The 19276-nt window shown below is 37.6% G+C and overlaps 1 long non-coding RNA gene across 1 annotated transcript in view; it reads right to left on the minus strand.

The window, feature by feature from the left end:
* The window catches only part of LOC135329735 (uncharacterized), a 133454-nt gene that overhangs the window by 70445 nt on the left and 43733 nt on the right, over positions 1-19276 (minus strand). Inside the window, exon 2 of the long non-coding RNA XR_010391342.1 lies at positions 18874-18949. This is a non-coding gene — a long non-coding RNA (uncharacterized LOC135329735). The remainder of the gene's footprint in view (positions 1-18873; positions 18950-19276) is intronic.

Consider the following 19276-nt stretch of genomic DNA (forward strand, 5'->3'; position numbering starts at 1 on the left):
CTGCTGTTTAAGTAACGTTGCATGATTGAAAGCACAAAATCATTTACCCTTATGACTGTGCATCCCATGTACAGTCTACCTTTGGTAATAAATTACCATAACATTTTTGCTAAACTCATCTTTGAGTTCATTTAAAATGTTAATTTATGAGTGTCTCTTTGGATCGTATAAATTTAATCTCTGAAAAATATTTAACCCAGTTGCGTAGACCAGTATTCTTAGCTTACCATACAGCCATACTGAACTGTAAAATACCACACTTACTATATATAAACACTGCAGACATCATATTCTTATCAAGCTGTATATGGTATAGTGTCTCAATAGGCTCTGCAAATGTCTAACAATCTATTTAAAAACATACTTATTTCTCATACTCTATAAACACATTCTTGAGTCTATTAGTCTTTAAACTATGTACTAGTTTAATATGAAATGCAAAGATTTCTGACTTTTCTAAAGCTAAATTTATTTTAATACAGACTGTGAAGCTCAATGAGACATAAACCATTACTCCACATTAAATAAACATGCAAGAAATTAAAGATTTATTACTAACCAACTAGAATTTATTACAGTTAAGGAATCACCATACTGCTATTATCAACAGACTGTGCTTCCTTGAAATACTAAGTTACATGGTTAATTAAAAAAGCAAACAAAACAAATTAACGTTCCATCATAGTTTCTAATATAGTTCAAAACAAAATAAATCTACAAAGATATATTGTTGACTTCTACTGTTTTAATACAGATTTTGCATATTTGCAAAATATAGGGATAAGATCATGATGAAACAGCTCTATGTGGCTTCCTGTTCTAAGAACTAGAACTAAAATTAAGACCTGGCCCAAACAAGCAGAGCTACTGATTTTAAAGAGAAAGGAATGAATCTATGTATCTTCTCTGCATATTAATGATAAAACCAATCTTACAAGGCAAAAAGAATTTGTCATCACAGAAGCAAAAAACCCAAGTGTACTTATGTTGAGAGATAAATGCGGATAAAGCATATTTTCTTGTGAACAGATACAAGATAGTAGCAGGCTATCAGTGAAAACAGTCATGCAACAGATAAACACCATTCATGCAGTGTGAAGTGAACAGGATTACTTCTCAGAACAAGGGTTTGTAGACTCAGACCCATGTGCAGTTAGCCTTGTTAGAGTGCATTGCCAGAATGGGCACGATGAATATACTGCAATAAAAATTCCTTTTCCTTTCATCAGAAAGGGAAGAAGGTTAACAGCAGCTGCTTCATTGGCTTAGAGGCACAGATCTTGGTTTAGCAAAAGCATTAGACCCATTTATTATCAAAGCTAGAATATACAGGAGATGCACGATCTCATGGCTAGATAATTTCAGGCTGTTAATCATGCAGTCTTGTTTACGCAGCAGGGTTATGTAAATATACACGTATACATACAGACTGGATATGGTATTAAAATGTAAAGCAGGAACACCACATTATGAGACACATGTACAGCCATAACAAAGCACAGGCTTTGTCCACATAACGCGCAGTTCCTACAATCCACAAACAAGGGAGACCTAAATCCTCTGATTTTTAAGGAACTATGTGCCAGGCTCAAAGTCAGGGGATGAAATCTGAAGTCATCCATCCCTGTTGCAAAGGCCAAGGTCCATCATCTGGCATTCCCACATCTCCTCCAGAAGGACGGGTCCCTGGGTAAGAGGGCGCAGGCTCTGACCAAGCCCGGGAGGGAGATGTCAGGTTATCATGAGTTGCTCCCAAACAGACTTGGGGAAGCACAGTAGAACTGAAAGGGAGAAAGAGTCCTACAGAGAGCTTCAAAATGCTTCCTAAGAGAAGCTCTACATCCCCCTGAACCCCATTCGCCCTTAGCCATCCAGGGAGTTTCTCTTCTAGTACAGCTTTTGTTTCACTGATGCTATGAAAGAGGTTAAAATGATTTGTCCTAGCATTTTCACCACAGGAAACATCTTTTTTGACCCCTGCTATCACAGGTGACAGGTGGAGGTCAACAGAATTATTGTTCCATGCTCTAAAAATGAGGCACTTGCTCTGACCTACACGAAAGCCGCTAGGTTTGTCACTGCTTCCACGTTTTCCTAGAAATCCAAGGGAGTACCCCCATGTGAGCCCAGGGTTACGGGTCCTTCTGTTCAGCCCCTCCACTCCACCCACCCTTGCCGCTTGCTTCCAGGAAAGAGAGGAATGTTTATGAGGCTAAAGCATTTTTTAAAGAAGTTAAATTACACAATTGTTAACAGAGAAGAGGCAAGCAGTACAGAGCAGTAACTGCACTACCTTCATTATATATCCAGATTTACACCAAGATATCAGAGATACTTTATATATCAAAGAAAAACCTCTCAGAGCTTCATATATCTGTGTTTCAGAATTACCACTTCACAGACACTCCTTTTCTTATTGCAGATTATTCAGACCAGCCCTTTCACCGACTGGGAAAATTGCAGGCATAGATGCTCAGTTAGTAGCAGGCATCATTTAAAGCTATTTAAGCTACCTTATTTGTTTGATCAATTAGGTATTAGTGATGACCATATCTTTAAGTTTCCTAATTCTTGACGCAGTCTCAAGTATAGCCAATTTGCATTTCTGGTCTTTAAGCACATATCTGGTAGCAAGGTTGGTTTCCCAGACCAATTTTCTCACTGGGATAGCCGTTCTCTGCTTCAGTCCCCCAATTTGAAAAATTTATGCTAGCTGTGCAGCATAATTTCTCAAGCTAATGTTTAACTATTTGTAAGGCAATCTATGTTTCCTAGATTGAAAAGGACTGAAAGGTATAAATACAAAGAATTTTGTTATTCCATGAGAAATTTCTGACTTGTTTTCCTATATGTAAGAGAAAACAGGGAAGAAAAGTTGAGTAATTCCAGCACCTATCATGGAGAACACAATATATGTCTCAAAAAAGGTATCCTAGCAGCATGTATTAATTTACTCCACATTTGTTTTCTTCCCTGCAGAGTAAATACAGCACTTGCTTGTTTACTGTTGCACAAATTCAGCTTCTTGCTGTCTGAGGATTTCAGGCGAACGCATACAGCTGTAGCGCAGACTAGTCTAGACCTTTATGTGTATATTTATCCAACACCTTTGCACATACAAATACTTTCCTTACATATGAAAACTCTGTGAGGGCAGGCACAGAAATACAGTTATCTGGATTACTGATGTTAAAGGAGAGACTATTACTGGCCCCCATGTACATGTGCAAGAACAGAAAGAGCAGAGAGACCTCCTGTGTCCCATATCCTCTTTCCTCTCTGCACAAAAGCAGTCCCAGCACATTCTTGACCCGATGGTAAAATTCATTCCTCAGAAAGTGAAAGGTGGCAGGAGATCAAATGACAGCTCAGATCTCCCTTATGGATCAGTCTACACATAGTGAAAGAGAGTATGCCAAGTAGCAACCTTAGGGTGCAAAGACCATATTCCTGTTAATGTCTACGCAGTCTCCAAAGCAGAAATTCTCTTGAGACGTACTCAGTGCAGAGTAGAGCCTTAAAAGTGCAATCTCACTCCTAAAGTTACATACGAGCTCCCTAAATACTCAGTCAGCAGCAGGAACATTAACCATTGCTTCAGTCAATCACAGTTTTCAAAGGTTAGGAAAGCACTGCCTCAAATGTGGTTAAGACATAATGATTTATAATATATCAGCCCCTGGTGGAGCTCCAATACTTTCCTTTTCACAGTTCTTCCTAGGAAGGTTTCTTTTACGCTACTACATTAAGATCGTGAATCAATTTTACACCTAAGAAATCTCTAAAAGATGCTATCAATAAAACATATTCATCCAGAAAAAGTCAATTTGACCTTTGCAGGTTTATATAGGTTTCTGAAAGTTTGACTTTAGTTACAATCTTACTCAACTTTTTTTTCCTGAAAATAATATTCTTTTAAATGTCTCGAGCAAGCGTTAGGTAAAGCCCATTTTCTTAATCTCAACAGGACTGACACCGAGTTTGTATGTTCATGTATCACTTTTAAATTTATTACATAAGGAGACTATATTTGCTCCAAGTAACTTCAGATTCCCACCTTCCAACATCTACCAGTTTCTGAGCAAGATTTTGCAATTAGATTATCTACAGATTTGGATGTTCCAGAGACCAAAATCTATGTCTAAGTAACATGAAAGCCATGTGTAAAAGCAAGCCAACAAATGAGAAATAATAATTCAGTCGTGCAGTCCTGGTACTGTTAAAGGTGACTTAATTTTATATTATATTTACTACACTTGTCTATAATAATTTATTCCCTATTCATTTTAATGTTTAGGAGAATTGCTCCCACATGATTTACCTGACGCTGACTTGTAACACTGCCTTGTCTAAAATTTTGGAATCTTCATTTGTCAAAGTATCCTACCGATATTAAACACACTTCCCCCCAAAATTGCCCAAAAACATAATAAAATCTAGAAGGATTATGCTTCTGTCAATTTTGAACATAATCCTGCAATACTCACATGAGTATTCAAATGAAGTTGACAGAATTCTGTACATGAATGTATTTATGCAAACATTTATAGAGAAGTGGCTGTTTTATTTTTTGGTGGTATTTCAGCCACAATTTCTTGCTATCACAATAAAAATAAAACAATCCCATAGTTTCCAGAAATCTTCTGCATTTAATCTGGCTTCCAAAGGCTAACAAAAATGATATTGTGACATTTCTGTTAATTAAGAGACATGTAGCCCAATTCTGAAGGCCACTGATGTCAATGAAAGGACTGCAATTCCATTCAACAGGTATTGGATTAGGTCCATAGCTAGCATCCAGTCCTGTTCATTACATTTCCTTTTTCTTCCATTACCTCCAATCATTCTTTTAAGAAATGTGCAGTTGTTTGGAATAAAACATACAGACTCTGAAGCTTTTTAATGGGTTCCTGGTAGTTGCTGCTATTTTAATGAATCAAGTGAATGACACTAAGTGATGCATTAACACAGTAATGGCCAGCGGGATTATTGCTCACATGATGTATTAACAATGTACTGGCCAGCAGGAATAGCACTCTAATAATATATTAAGAAACAACATCTGGCAAGTACCCATGCTAAACCTTCAAGCACTGCAGTGTTAATTGCAGTGTTGCTCCCAAATTATTAGCACTTTGAGGTTGCATTCATGGCTTGTAAGCAGGAGGTACTTCATACTTGTCAGGATCATACTAGAGGTTTTTTTGAAGTGTGATGCATACTGAACACTGAAGGGCAGATATTGCATCCTTTGGGATAAGAAAAGAGAGCAAGACAGAGACTTAGAAAATTGTATTTCAAAACATAAGCAAGAAATCTTTTAGAGTATGGTAAAAAGACACCTCTTACAACACATTTCCAGTGTGTATAAATGCCTGATTTGTTTCTATCGGCAGATCTAAAAACAGACAATAAAATTAGAACAAAATGGAGTGGGATAGGTATTAGAGTAAATTCTACTAATAATCTCTAAAATCTTTGTATCTTCTGCTTTGTCTTCTACTCAGGTATCTGTCACTCTTTTGTTGGAGTGGAAGATTATTTTTTCTCAGCTCTACTTTTAACCATTGACCTTCATTCTCCCTATATAAATATTCTACGTTATTGGTCAGTGTTTTAGAAAGTAACCAGCCAGAATAAATAAAATAAGAGAAAAAAAATGAGAGAACACTCTTTCACAGGAAACTTTTTCCAGAGATTTATCAAGTCTCTTGATATGGCCTATTGAATTGTAACAGTTTGATTATAATATAAAAAGTCAGAACTGGCATGAAACATATCAAATGACTCAAAACAAATCATTCATGCAGGATAGAAATTCTGAGATGTTAACCAGTTTCAGTCATCGATGGAGAAGTTTCTGATGCCTTTGCTGAATCAACGTAACTATACACCTCCATACAAAACCTGCTGAAATATCACAGGTCATAGCCAAAGGTAACATACCGTGTCTCAAACCCATAGCTTAACACTGATCTTGATAAGTATTCAGAATCATTTTACAGCAGCTAAAATGTTGCTTTTTATCTGCTGAAATCCTGGACTGATTTCTGTCAGCAGTCATCAGGCATGGCTGTATCTTTATTTTCTTCTTTCTTTCTATGTTACCAGGCTCCTCAAGTTTTTCCTTTTGACCTAACACAGAAATGGAGCTCCAAGCAAACACCTTCTTGTGTTTATCTTGTAGGTCCAATGCCCAGCTATGATTTTTCTTGTGGGTTTTTTTTTTTTTTGAACATGGGAAATGTGTTTATTCTTTGCTGTATGCACAGTTCTGCAGATTAGAGTAATGAGACACTATCAGAGTCTGTAAAATTTGTATTTTCAAAAAAAGCACACAGAATTCTAAGTGGATTGGTGATAATTTGTGCATTTCAAAATCTTCATCAAAATTTATGTTTCAAAATGTGAAAAAAGGGGATGAGAGGGTATATCAGTAAAACATTTCCCACTTCTTAAGTAAGGAAGAAGCTAAAATTAAACACTTCAAATACAAAGGGATCTTTTCAAATTACTATGCTTCTTCGCAAATAGCTGTAAAAATGATTTTCAGTAATGAAAAATGACATAATGTAAAATATTAATGAAGAATTTAATATTGTAGCCCATTAAAGTCCATGGCAAAATTCCCATCGACCTCATTTGGGGGCAGAATTTTGTCCTAAGTTAACAAAGCTCTAGGTGAAGGTTTATACATCAAATAGAAACTATTAATTTTATGATGTCAGAAGCTACAGAAAGGAATGATATTTTTATATTAGGTTATATTTCTCAAATTAAGAGCAGGTTCTAATTCTGGCTAAGGAAAATGGAAAGCGGAGGGGGTTGACTTGTGAGGACAGTAATACTTAATTCACACCGTGCCTATGTGGTGTCATAGATGTAGACAATACTTTCAACATAGAACAAATCTTTGATTTCCACAGAAGATTCATATATCTAGGTCTGTACAGGCCTGTGACTGCAAGGCGAGCAAGAGAGGGTCGGATACTGGCGGAGAGAGACTCAACATTCATCAGGGGTTACACAGGATAGGTTTAATAAAGGACTTACACTACGGACTGCTTGGGGAGCCCCGGGAACCGCAAGGAGGGGTTGCCGACGGGAGACTGCTGGAGGTACGGGTCGGACGCACGGGCGAGACTCGACTCGTTATTTCTAAGGGCCTCTTAAATCTACTAGAACTGTTTCCTCATCTCAGCTGTGCTAACCTTGAGTAGCTACTGCCCGGGAAGCAGCTAGACATTGCAGACAGAAGGGCATATGCCTGCTTGGCCCTGACGGGAACTGGGTCAGTGTGCAGCTCCACACGCTGGGCCCGCTACCGCGCACTCTGCCAGCCACTGACTCCTCGCCAGATCCTCCGCAGGGGTTCTCACTACAAGGCTGAAGGGCGAGCCTCATTACACTGCTTCGCAATAACATTATCCTAATAAAATACCCTAATGGCTCTTCTGATTTGTATATGTAAATTAGTAAGTGCCGATCTGAGTTTTGCAGATGCAGAATTTTGGGCCAGAAAGGTGTACCACCCTATCTCTTGTTCTCTAATAATTACTTGGAGTCTTCAAAATCTTGGGTCATTCTTCTTCTCTCTCCTGTGCTAGTTTCTTGTGTGTACTCCTACTGACTCGGAGCCATTCCAGACTTATACCAGTAGAAGTATCTCTGAGTTCCAGAAGAAAACGTATCTTCTTTTTCTGGTAACACCACTAAGGCTCACACTGTAAGAAATGATGCCATTAAAAGAAGGCCCACTCTGCTAAGCCATGCGTAACTAGGTTAAATCAAGAAGCGTACTGCTGTCACCACCTATTGGCTATCTGTTTACGTATGAAAACTAAATCATTTAGAGAACAGAACTGAAAAAAACAGGAGGAAAGCTGATTAGAAAAACTAGCAAACACAACAGCAGAATTAGTAAGAAATAGTAAGTTAAAAAGTTCAAATTCAAGCCACTAATTGAAAACAACTTAGAAGTCCATTTAAGCATATGCAGGGAAAAGAGAAACAAATGTGTCCAGCAATTTGCGCTAAATAGTAGAAAAATAACTTTATAGTAGCTGAAATATCTGACAGAGATATGGATCCTTAACCTGGTAACATAAATAAACTAATTTCTGACAATCTGTTTCTAGGATTTGATCCAAATTGCCAAAGAAATTAGCCTTGTTTACTGAGGTTTGTCCTATTAACTTTATCTGGCATTCTAAGCAGGCAACAGGTTTTCAGGATGAAGAAATACATAAACACACTAAATACCTTTACCACCTTACTATGCTCCATTGTACAATCCTGAAGTCCTAATAGAGGGGAGAATTAGATGTGTGTCAAGATGGACACACTGACAGATCAAGAAGTCTGTCTGTGGTATCTCTACTTTGTAGAGATGAATGGTGTTTAGCATGGTCAGGATATTGGGACAACCTGGACATGCTTTGCCTCTGCAAGATGGATGGATCAAGGACACTGTTTACATGGTCTGCACCCTGCAGACAGGCAAATACTAATAAGCCAGTTCTGTAGGAGAGCAGGCTACTCTTTATACAACATGATAGCAAATAGTGCATTTGGCAAGCAATTCAGTAGGGTGCTTTCCAAGCTTAACAGGGCTTTCTGGGACTGTTTCTGACCCCATTCAATTCAATTCTTTGCATTGTGGCTTGCTTCCAGGAGTTTCAACATGCCATTCATTCAGGGAAATGCACTTTAAGTCAATGGTGGGTTTGCCTGCATAAGAAGTATGAGTTCTGGCTCTATTACCAATTAATCTTTAGTAAGTCAGCTTGCGTGCAATGTATTTTAAAATTGAAGCTACTTTCTAATAATTTACCCCTAGAGTATGCACACAGGGAGTTGCAATTTCCTGAGAACTCAGACTGGGTTCCACACGCGGTGGTTTTGTAAGTATAAAACCCAGAATTATACTGATAGGAAACTGTACCATTTTCAGCTGCCACTTATGAATTTACTGCAAAAATATGCATAAATATCTTTGAACTGTATTTATAAACTGCTAGTATGCAGACACAAATTAAAAGCCTTGACTTGTCAGTGAGCAATGTATATGAGCCAATCTGGTATTTTCTGGTTACTGCAGTCTGCTTTGATTTAGCATTTATAAAGTGCTTTCTATCTCTAAGGGACATGATACCAGAGAGCCCCTGAGAACAGTAAAGCAGCACGGGTGAGGAAAGTGAGATTTCAAAAAGTGATCTTTGCCCTAACTGACCAGAGCACAGCGCACGTGCCTCTCGCTCCCCACGCCGCTCCCGGCGCTCCCTTCGGTTCATCCGGAAAGGATCTGCTGAATCCGGGTCTGCTGCACACCAACATAATGGGCGACAAAGGGCGGGAAGCTCCGTCACGGTGACTTGTTCGTGGACATTCAAGGAACGGAAACTATTCTAAATAAAGAGCCAGCCCAGGATGAGCTTACTGGACTGACGCAACTGGGAGCATTTGTGGTAGCAGCCGATCCTTTGTACAGAGAGCTTGTCAGGCTCTGGCCCAAGCAGCTCCAACGCTGTTTAATAACCAAGGGTGAGACTGAGAACCTCCTATTCCCACTGAGCAACTGCTCTTGCACATAACAGCAGCCCAGGAGGGGGACTCCAGTAAGAGGAGAGGTTCGCAATCTCACCCAAACAAATTAATAAAAGTCTGCCTGCTTGCAGATAACTCCTAAGCAGAAAACAGGGCTAGATTTGTCAGGCAGGAGTATTTGTTCTGAAACATTCACCCCGCTCTCCACTTGAAACAAACCTCCTCTTTCTGTAATTGAAAAGCTCTCTAATTACTTATGACTGACCAATTATTTAAGTGTTAAGTTAATACTATATATAGTCAATCTGCTTGCATTTTGTGTCACACAAGGATTCTCATTTTATGTACTCTACTTCTCCATTTCCCTTAAATGATGCCAAGTAAATTAACATCAAGGTTTCTGCCTGCTAGTTTGCTGAAAGAGACATGTCTTCTTAGCTATCTTTTAAACCAGTTCTGACATTTTAATGGGATATAATTATTATAATGAGAAATCCATTATAGAGATGAGATTGAGGTCATATTAGGAAAACATCTCCCCCCTTTGTTATTGCATGTAACGAAGTCCGTTTATCTTTTAAAACAGACTGAGATTTTTAAAAACCAAAATAAAAATAAAATGTTCATGCAAGTCAAACAAAGTAAATCTGGCACAGAAGAATTTTTATTTATATAGATCTAAGGCAAAACATTTTATATGTATATTTGCAGTGACTTTGAGAAACTACTAATGCTATTGTGCAGGTATAGAGTCCTTAGAGAGAAAATGGAGAAGCTCTGAATTCCCTCTTTAATCTGTTCTGTGTTCTATTTTGTACATCTGTCAAATAACATAACATTTCTTATGTAATACAGGCCTATCGAAAGCATTTTTTATTTCCAGCTGGCATAGTTCTAAACGCGAACGCTCAGACATAATTTAGTTGTTTTTTCCCTGTATGTGGACTGTTTATTTACTTTACAAACTTGCATGGAAAATGGAACTGTACACTAAACCATTAGTATTCTGCTGGGAGGATTTGTGTTTTGTGTTTGAGGCAGTTCACATTAAACTCAAGGTCTTAATACTCCTTTGAGGCTTCTGAAGCCCCATGGCAACTCTTGAAAAGACTTTTATTTCTTCAGCATATGTAAATTGGATAGGGTGAAGTCTATGTGATTTAAAGCTAACATCTCTTCAAGAACTCAGATGAGACAAAGGTTTTATTAAATGAAATAGTAGAGGAAATTGAAGTTCCAACATTTCAATGTAATGTGATCATGAAGATGGAAAATAATATTTAGTGAAATTAAAAGTGCAGGCTTGAAATTTACATCACTCTTAATCTACATCTGTTCTTTTCATTTAATTTATCTGACATGCCCCACTTCTTCCAGGGGAATTACAGAACAAGATCTATTGGATATAGGGATATTAGGAAAACTGCATTGGGGTCACACAGTGATTTACGCAACAGCCTTTTTACTGTATTAATTAGGCAGAGATAATAGCAAATTAAAAAAAAGAGTTAAGGCTTGTGTCACACACAGATCCTTCCCCACGTTTATAATTAAATACAATATTTATATTCATGTGCCTTATACTGTTATTTTAGATCACTCGAAAGGGAAAAATTATTTTTGTCATAAAGTTTTAGTCTGAAAAACAGACCAGTCCGTAAATTATTTCTGTTTGAAAAGTCAGTACATTTAACATTTACTGATAATATGTCTAATTTAAATGGTCCTACATTAGGGCTTAACAAGGTATTAGTGTTTGCCAAGGGATGATCTATGACCTTTACCAGGCTATTCATGTCATCAAATTCTTTCATCATGTACAATTTCTCAGACATACATAATTAATTGCTCAGAATATGCATTATTATGTATTGCAAGTACTTCTTCAGCATTTGAAAGAGGAAAAGAGAGAATAAAACCATGCAAAACTTTTTTACAGCAATTTGAGCTTTAAATTAATAAATAATTATCATTGCAAAAGAGAACACAGAGAAAACAAAAGCTACAAAAGTCAGAAAAAGAACTTTCACTGTTGCATCTGCAGCAGAAGGGACTTACAGGTTCTTGCACCCTCTGAGGTGTCAGCAGATGCGCAGCACTGGACCAGAGAAGATCAAGAACACCAGCATGTGCCAGCCCGACTTTCTTGGGCCATTTTTACATGCATGTCCAAGCAGTAAACACAGAATATTTTAAATGAATAGGAGGAAATTGCATCTAAGTGCTCACTCTTTTGCTTTCTCACATAGAAACTCACACCTCCAAGAAGATGCCAAATCATGTATCTCAGCACAAAATCTAATAATACAAAATTGCAATTACAGACAGGTTTTAAGGCCTCTTTTAAAAATAATGCCTTCAATACTTACTTTATAAGACAGCATTTACACTTACTTTTATTTTGGTTTGCAATTAAGTAATATGTAGTGGCTTCAGACAGAATAGTGCCTTCCTGAACTAGTGCAGAAGTGCAGAAGACTGGCACAATGGAAGAACAAGACCAGCTAAAAACCTTACAAGCTAATGGGGACTCTACCTTATTAAGTGCCTTTTTTGATGTACATGAACTATCCCTACCTATCATGGTATGATCATATAAATCATTGAAAATAGGGCTTGAAGGAACCTCTAGAGTCCATCTTGTCCACTTCTCTGTCAAGCAGGCAGGATCAACCTACCCTGATCCACAAAAAGCCAAATCTTAGGTCGAGCAGCTACTATTCCTTCTTGCATACAAACACACACACAGAGCAGAAAGCAGATGAACACCTCCACCTTAGTGTGAAGTTTGGATCATATAAAGAGGTGGTGCAGATAATTCCTTTCAAAAGTAAGAAAACTACTCAGAACCACGCTGTGACTCTGAATCAGAAAATGGCCCCCACACTGCTCCTGTGGAAGCCCCATGTTGCACGGCCACTTATTCCCATTTTGTGACAGTTGAGACTATGCGCTGAAGACACAGGATGCACAAAGGCTGAGAGAAACCTTAGCCACATTTTCCAAAGAGAATGAAAGCCAGAGAGATTTGTCCAAGGTCCCATGAATATAATGTTACACAGATAAGAATTGGACAAATATTTCCTAATCTCAGTTCAGTGCTTAAACCCCAAAGCACTGCAGGAAACATAAGAAAATAAGAAATCCTAGCAGGTACAAACACATAAGATGAAGTATTTGCATTACTAATATTATGGCTGAGATGCTGGGACCGCTATTTAAGAGTTAAGCTTAAGCAAGCAGTTTACAGTACATCCGTAAATTTACAGCACATCTTTTGAGTATATTATCCTATTCTGAGCTACAGCTGTGGCCAGAGTTGGCTGACTTTATGTAGCCACACTGATTTGTTTAAAACTAGCTATCTCTATCCTACAGAGAGAGATACCTTTTGACTTTAGTTTCATACTATAGTACACCTTTCTGGATTCCTTTGCCAAAAGGGGCAAAGGTTTTCTACGCACCTTCTCCAAGAGAAGAGACCATCCAAGCTGGTAACGTCCCCTGCTGTGATAAGCAGTTAAACATTTATTTTACTGAGAAATAGCAAGTTTTTGCTATCTGTCCTGATTCTGTATTATTCAAGAGAGACAAATTACCATAGATACTTAGGAGAAACTCTCCCTCACCATTTTGACAGCATTTGGTGAGGAAATACAGGAGCAAAATCTAAATTATATTTCACTAGGTCAAACTCACAAAGCCTTCAAACCACTAGAGTGGTCTGATCGTTTAAAGGAACAACAAAATGCCTGGACCTGGCCTTAGGTCCAAAAAAATTCCCACCATCCCATCCATGGTTTACATACAATCCTAACACACTTTAACCACAATTCTTACTGAGTCACTGTAAGGATCTAGCCAGCACAGATCAAAGAGTTATACTGATACAGAAATACCAACACTTAGGTCTTACAATGTTACAGAAATGCACCACAGAACCTACATGAAATGGCTTTTCAGTAAGCAAATGCTGCCAATATAGTGGCTTATAGATCCCCACCTCTGCCTTGGTTGTATCTTCCGATTCCCTCCTTTCTACACTTGCTCTTGTATCTTCTGATCCCCTTCCTTCCACAGTGGCTGTTGTCAGATTCAGTATATCGACATATGGCAAGAGACTATTTTTATGGCAACTTTGGCCCAGTCTAAAGTCAGTTTAGTCGCCTTTATAACTGCACCTTTCTCATAAGTGTACTTTCATCATTAGAAAAGTGTCTGCATTAGGACAGATTAAAAAAGTGGGCAGTGATTTATCATGCCAGTCAGTAACACTACACAATAATCTAAGATCAAGATTAGCGCTTTTTTTTTGACATTTATGAGGATAGCTTCCAATTATTTCACAGCAGCACAATACATATCATGTATGCTAAAGTGCATGTTAACTTAAAACTGTTGACCCTAGGAAGTGGAAGAATATTTTATTCATACTAAGAGAGAAGAGGGAAAAAAAACTTTTCCTTTGTTAGCAATTTAAGTATTTGCATAAGAAGCTGAAATACTGCTTTAAATGTGTTACGGAACAAAAATATACGTAAAACAATAGGGTCCTTACATCAGTATAGTATCTAGACACCGAGGAATGGTGTTGCTATGTTCTACAATCATAGCTATGGATGTCAAAGTAACTATCCTGCCTTTCCTGGAATCAAAGCTGGCTACTTGGATTACTTCAATCTCCCCATTACCTTTTTGGGGAGCATGGCTGGGTTGCCTTTCTAGAGAGAATGTTTCAGTGTAAGATATTAAATGGGGTAAACAGAAATCAGCAATTATCTATTCCATTCAGCTAATATTAGGACACAACATGTATCATTTGTACAGACTTGTCTTTTTTACAATAATTACTGAGAAATCTCAGCAGTAATTTATTGTAGAGGTTAAATTTATCTTTCCAAAACAGCAACTTTTCCTCTCAGTTGGGTAGGAAAAAATCACTTTGTGATTTTTTTTGTTTCACTTTTATTGTTCCTTACATAGATTTTCTTTTTATTATTCCCTACATAGATTTGAATTAACTGGAAGAACACAAGACAGCTGCATGCACATTTCCTGAAAGCAATATTGGACAACATATAAATAACTACTCTTCAATTCAAGAAGGACCCTTTCATATTGCCTGTGCATTTTGTATTTGAAAACTTGGAGTTACATGTTTAGATGTGGAGAGTGTACTTGTTTCGCTGTAAAGAGTGAAGATATAAGGCCTAACCATGCACCTGGTTGTCTGTTACTCACTTAAGTGGTTACACTGGATCATCTAGCTAGGCTGTTCCACCTAATTTAAGATTACTGAAGTCTCAAGATAGTCACTTCGATAGTCCCCCTTCACAGTAAGTGGAGTAAGACAGCTACTTCCAAAACCCCTTCAGCCCTCATATACTGTGAATGTTCTCTGGAGGTTCTGCTCTCTCTCTGTTGTCTAAGGCACTCGTTCAGGTTGAGTAAACTTTTAACACAGGATCCTCGGTGAAGTGGCTTCAGTGGGTGGAGTGAACCTGAACATGTTTGACTTTATCAGTCAGGGCAGCTTTGACTTATATCAGGAAAGCAGAGTAAAAACAAGTATTTTATGCAAGAATTCACACAAATATAAAGAAGTTAATTCTGGCTCAACATTCTTGCTTCCCATGGACAAATGAACAATTCCAGATTACTCGCTCCAGTTCACATTTCAAATTACTGTTAGGTCCTCATACTTCAGTGGGTGACATAATGCTTGAAACAGCAGGAGGGAGCATCTCCAAAGCCATTAGCTAGTGATCTAACATAAAAGGCTAGATTTGGCTGACCTCTTCACAGTCAGGTCGGCAAATGAATGTAATCAATCCAAACAATACTACTACTGAGGAGCTACTATGAGAACATATACAATTAGTTTGTAAAACAGGTATGATACAAGTGATGATCCTCAGTCTTTATACAGATAAGGAGACAGGGAAATATTCCAGCACTCTGACAACACCAGTTCTTAAGAGCATAACAAATTCCTTTGCAAAGCTATGCTGTTTCATGAATAGTACAAGTTCTCTTTTTAGCTTAAGATGATTTGCTTAATCTTTTTTACAGTTTGCAGATCAGTCACTAGTTAAAATGGAAGCAGATATATTTTAATTAAGTACTCATCCTTAAATTATGGGGCATGAAGCCTGTCCTATAGCATACCAAATGGAATTTTTTTTTAGTTACGAATATTAAACAACGGTCTATTCACTTAAACATTACATACAGCTGTCAGTTACAGTTTTCAATTTTTACAAGTTAAACAATTTTAAAAGCCTCAACTTTCTATTCACATTGAAATCCTCTTATTCCATCCATCTTCAGCTGATTTTGCATTTCTAGTAAATCATTTCAATGTCTGTTGGCTGCAAGCCCTTTGCCTTGTATCTACACTATTTTCCCTTAAAATTTAATGCATGATGTTTAAAGACAAATATCTGTACAGTAAGAAGAGTACAAACAGCACAGAGAAATAACAACACATATTTCAAGACAGTTAAAGAGATTATTTCCTTATCATGACAGCAAAATGGCTTTATGCATTCATTATCATTCAGGAGGTTCAGAATATCACTTTTTCCCTCTCCAAAGCATATATATTTTACATTGATTTCTGGTTCCCATTCACAGCATACCTGATTTCAAAAAGAGTGAAAAAAAAACCATGTTATGCTTGTGAGATGGTATAATTTTCTATGAACTGCCATATGTTGAGTACTGCAACATATGCACGAATGAAGTCTTAATACTCACCTATGGAGTTGAAGAGTGCTCTGTATAAATCAACCATTACACTTCAAAGTGCACTGTCCACGGAAAATGAACTTTTTACCTTTGTTTATATTGTTCAGTTGGCCACTTTGTTCTGTGACTACAAATATTACTTGTTTCCCAGGTCCACAACTCTTCAATATCTGATATAACAAATATAGCTGTCCTGTTAAATTGGTTTAATCACGTAACAACACAATTCTGTTCTACTATGGAGATCAAAGAGAACACACGTGCAGATACGCTCGATACTTTAGGAAGCCTTTGCTGATACATTATGAAGCCTCAAATAACCAAAACTGTCTCTTCAGTTCTACTTGTGGAATTATACTTTCTTCAACTCACCCATGTCTGCGCACGGCAAACTAACATTACACATCTAACACTCAGACGGAATGAGGAGAACATGAAAGATTACTATGAAATTCTCACCATAAAGTCAATAGTCTAAGCCTTGAGCAAGGCCAGAGTTGAGTGCTGGTTGTGGATTTATGCCTTCATACAGCTGAAATAATAGTTTTCTGAGGTTGAGAGAAATTATGGAACTTCATTAAAACTGCCATCATGGACAAATTTTGCAACGAAGACCGTGCACTTGATGAATGATGCTGTATGCCTAAGTGCACTGGCTGATTTAGAGTTCAAACCTTTTGTAGTACATTCCATGAAGATAAAATATTTAGTGCCACTATATTTTGGACTCTATATTTTTGACAATATGTTTCATGCCTCATTTGCCACCAAAGTAATGAGATTTTAGTCAACGTTCAAAGACTGACTTCACATTTTTCATGGCAAAAACCCAAATGGGTTATTTTTCTACACTAGTGTACTGCTAGTTCAATGAAGCCCTGAAGTATATGTAGACCTTGAGGCAGCCAAAGTGTAAAACATTGACTTCACACCACACAGAAGACGAGAAGCAAAAACACTGATTAATGATTGCAGCTGCCCATTGGTTCCTAGAAAACTGTCCCCTGATTACAGTTTTTCCAAATAATAAGACAAACTGATAATCTCTTCAGAGAGCAAACTACTTCTCATACATACAAATACAAAAAGGTGGAACATGGGCCTCACTTGCTACACGTTTGTTAACTAACATTTCTGTTCCAACTCTAATTTTTGTTTCTCTAGAACACGATGGGTTCCTGAGATTACCATGGGTTTTTGAAAATATGCCCCAGGAAACAACCAACAAAGTATCACATGAAACACTGAAGATAATTTCCCTCTTATTTCTCATAAAATAAATTACAGCTCAAACTACCGTTTTACTGAATATAGAATCCATACTGTAAGTACCCATTTGTAAGTACCAGTAACCAAGTTCTGTCAAAAGATTGATATAGAACAGTCTTTTTCTTTTCCAAAATGGAGGAAAGAGAGAATTTTACTACACTTTTACAATACTCATGCAAACAGTAGCAAGGTATTTTACCATGTAGAGAAACAGTTCTACCATAAAATTCTGAATAAAAAAATAATACGAAAGTAAAGACAGAAATAAAAAAACATTCAGAAGCCCTGGAAAGATCTTTAATGTATCAGGCAGGGTTTGCGGTGGCTAACAAGAAGTTTGCCCAGACTGCAGTCAGCAGAACCAGCAGTGTGAATTGCTAGTTTTAAACCAGGTATGGAGTGAAAAATGAACTGGAATACAAACACCAAAAACAGGTTAAAGAAAGCCGGCCTGAACTCCACTTTGCTGTATCCAAACTTGCCACTACCAAACAATCTAATGTCAAACTACACTTCAGCAATTTCCTGTTTTGCATAAAAATAAGAGAACCAGAGATTCAAGACATTTATAAGAGAGATGTTTTTAAAATACAGAAAAACTTATATTAAAATTATAACAACTGATTACATGAGTTGCACTTTGTATACTATGGATTATAACATGCTATTACTGCCTGGTTTCAAAGGGAAGGTGCAACCACCATAGAAGGTTGCCTCCGATACTTTAAGAAATGGCTGCTGACCATCACAATTCTTAAGAAAAGCTAAAAAGTACAAGTTCAAATACATTAACAACCATCATTGTAAAGAGGTGTACCTTTAAACTGAGGCAAAATTTTAATGGCAGCTCCAGTCTTTCTACAATTAGTAACGGATGTGCTTCCCCAAACATCGTCTAAATGGCTAAACTTCAGGCATAGATATTTGATAACGTAACACCACATCACTGAAACAGAGCTTTTTAAAATATGAAATGCACGCTACCTAAATGTGCTTTTTTATTTGGAGAAACACAAAGAAAACTATACAAAAACATTTTAAGAAGCTTTTGATACTGAATGTGTCTGCATCAGAGCTGGCAAGCAACTAACTGTACTCCTCATCTGCAGAAGCTTTTGATACTTTGGCATCTTCCTGAGGTTGCCATTTGCAATGCAGTTTCACTCCATTCCAGACTGTCTTTGATAAATCCCCTGTATTAGAAGACATCTGCAGAGAGTACCCTCTCCTGACTTATCCTGACTTAATCTGAGGGCAGGTCAAGATGACATTGATTTTGCAGGCTAAGAATTTATCTGGAGCACTCACCTTTTTCACAGCTCTGCAGGAAAAAGATGGTATCTTTCTCATGACTCTTCAGAATATTAAGGTGTTCAGGTGAACTCTAGGACAGAACCAGAGGGAAAACTAGCATTAGCAACTAAATTAGTATTAATTTATAGAAGCCTGAGCTATGACTGAATACCGCAGAATTATATTTGTAGCATGACCTGTTCCAAATCCTCCCTCCTTCCATTCATATCCACCCTCTCCACGTTCCCCCAAATAGCAGCAGTGCTCTGTGAGACGTGTATAAGAAATGGGATCTCAGAATGGCTGATGATAACATGGAATAGGTCTATGGAGCTGCCGAGCCTCTCCCAGCCATTTTTGGCATAATTCATGCCCATCTGTTCCCTTTCATGCTGCAGTCCAGAGGGAAGCAGATGGG

Source organism: Dromaius novaehollandiae, chromosome 13 (genome assembly GCF_036370855.1).
Source record: "Dromaius novaehollandiae isolate bDroNov1 chromosome 13, bDroNov1.hap1, whole genome shotgun sequence".
Taxonomy (NCBI): domain Eukaryota; kingdom Metazoa; phylum Chordata; class Aves; order Casuariiformes; family Dromaiidae; genus Dromaius; species Dromaius novaehollandiae.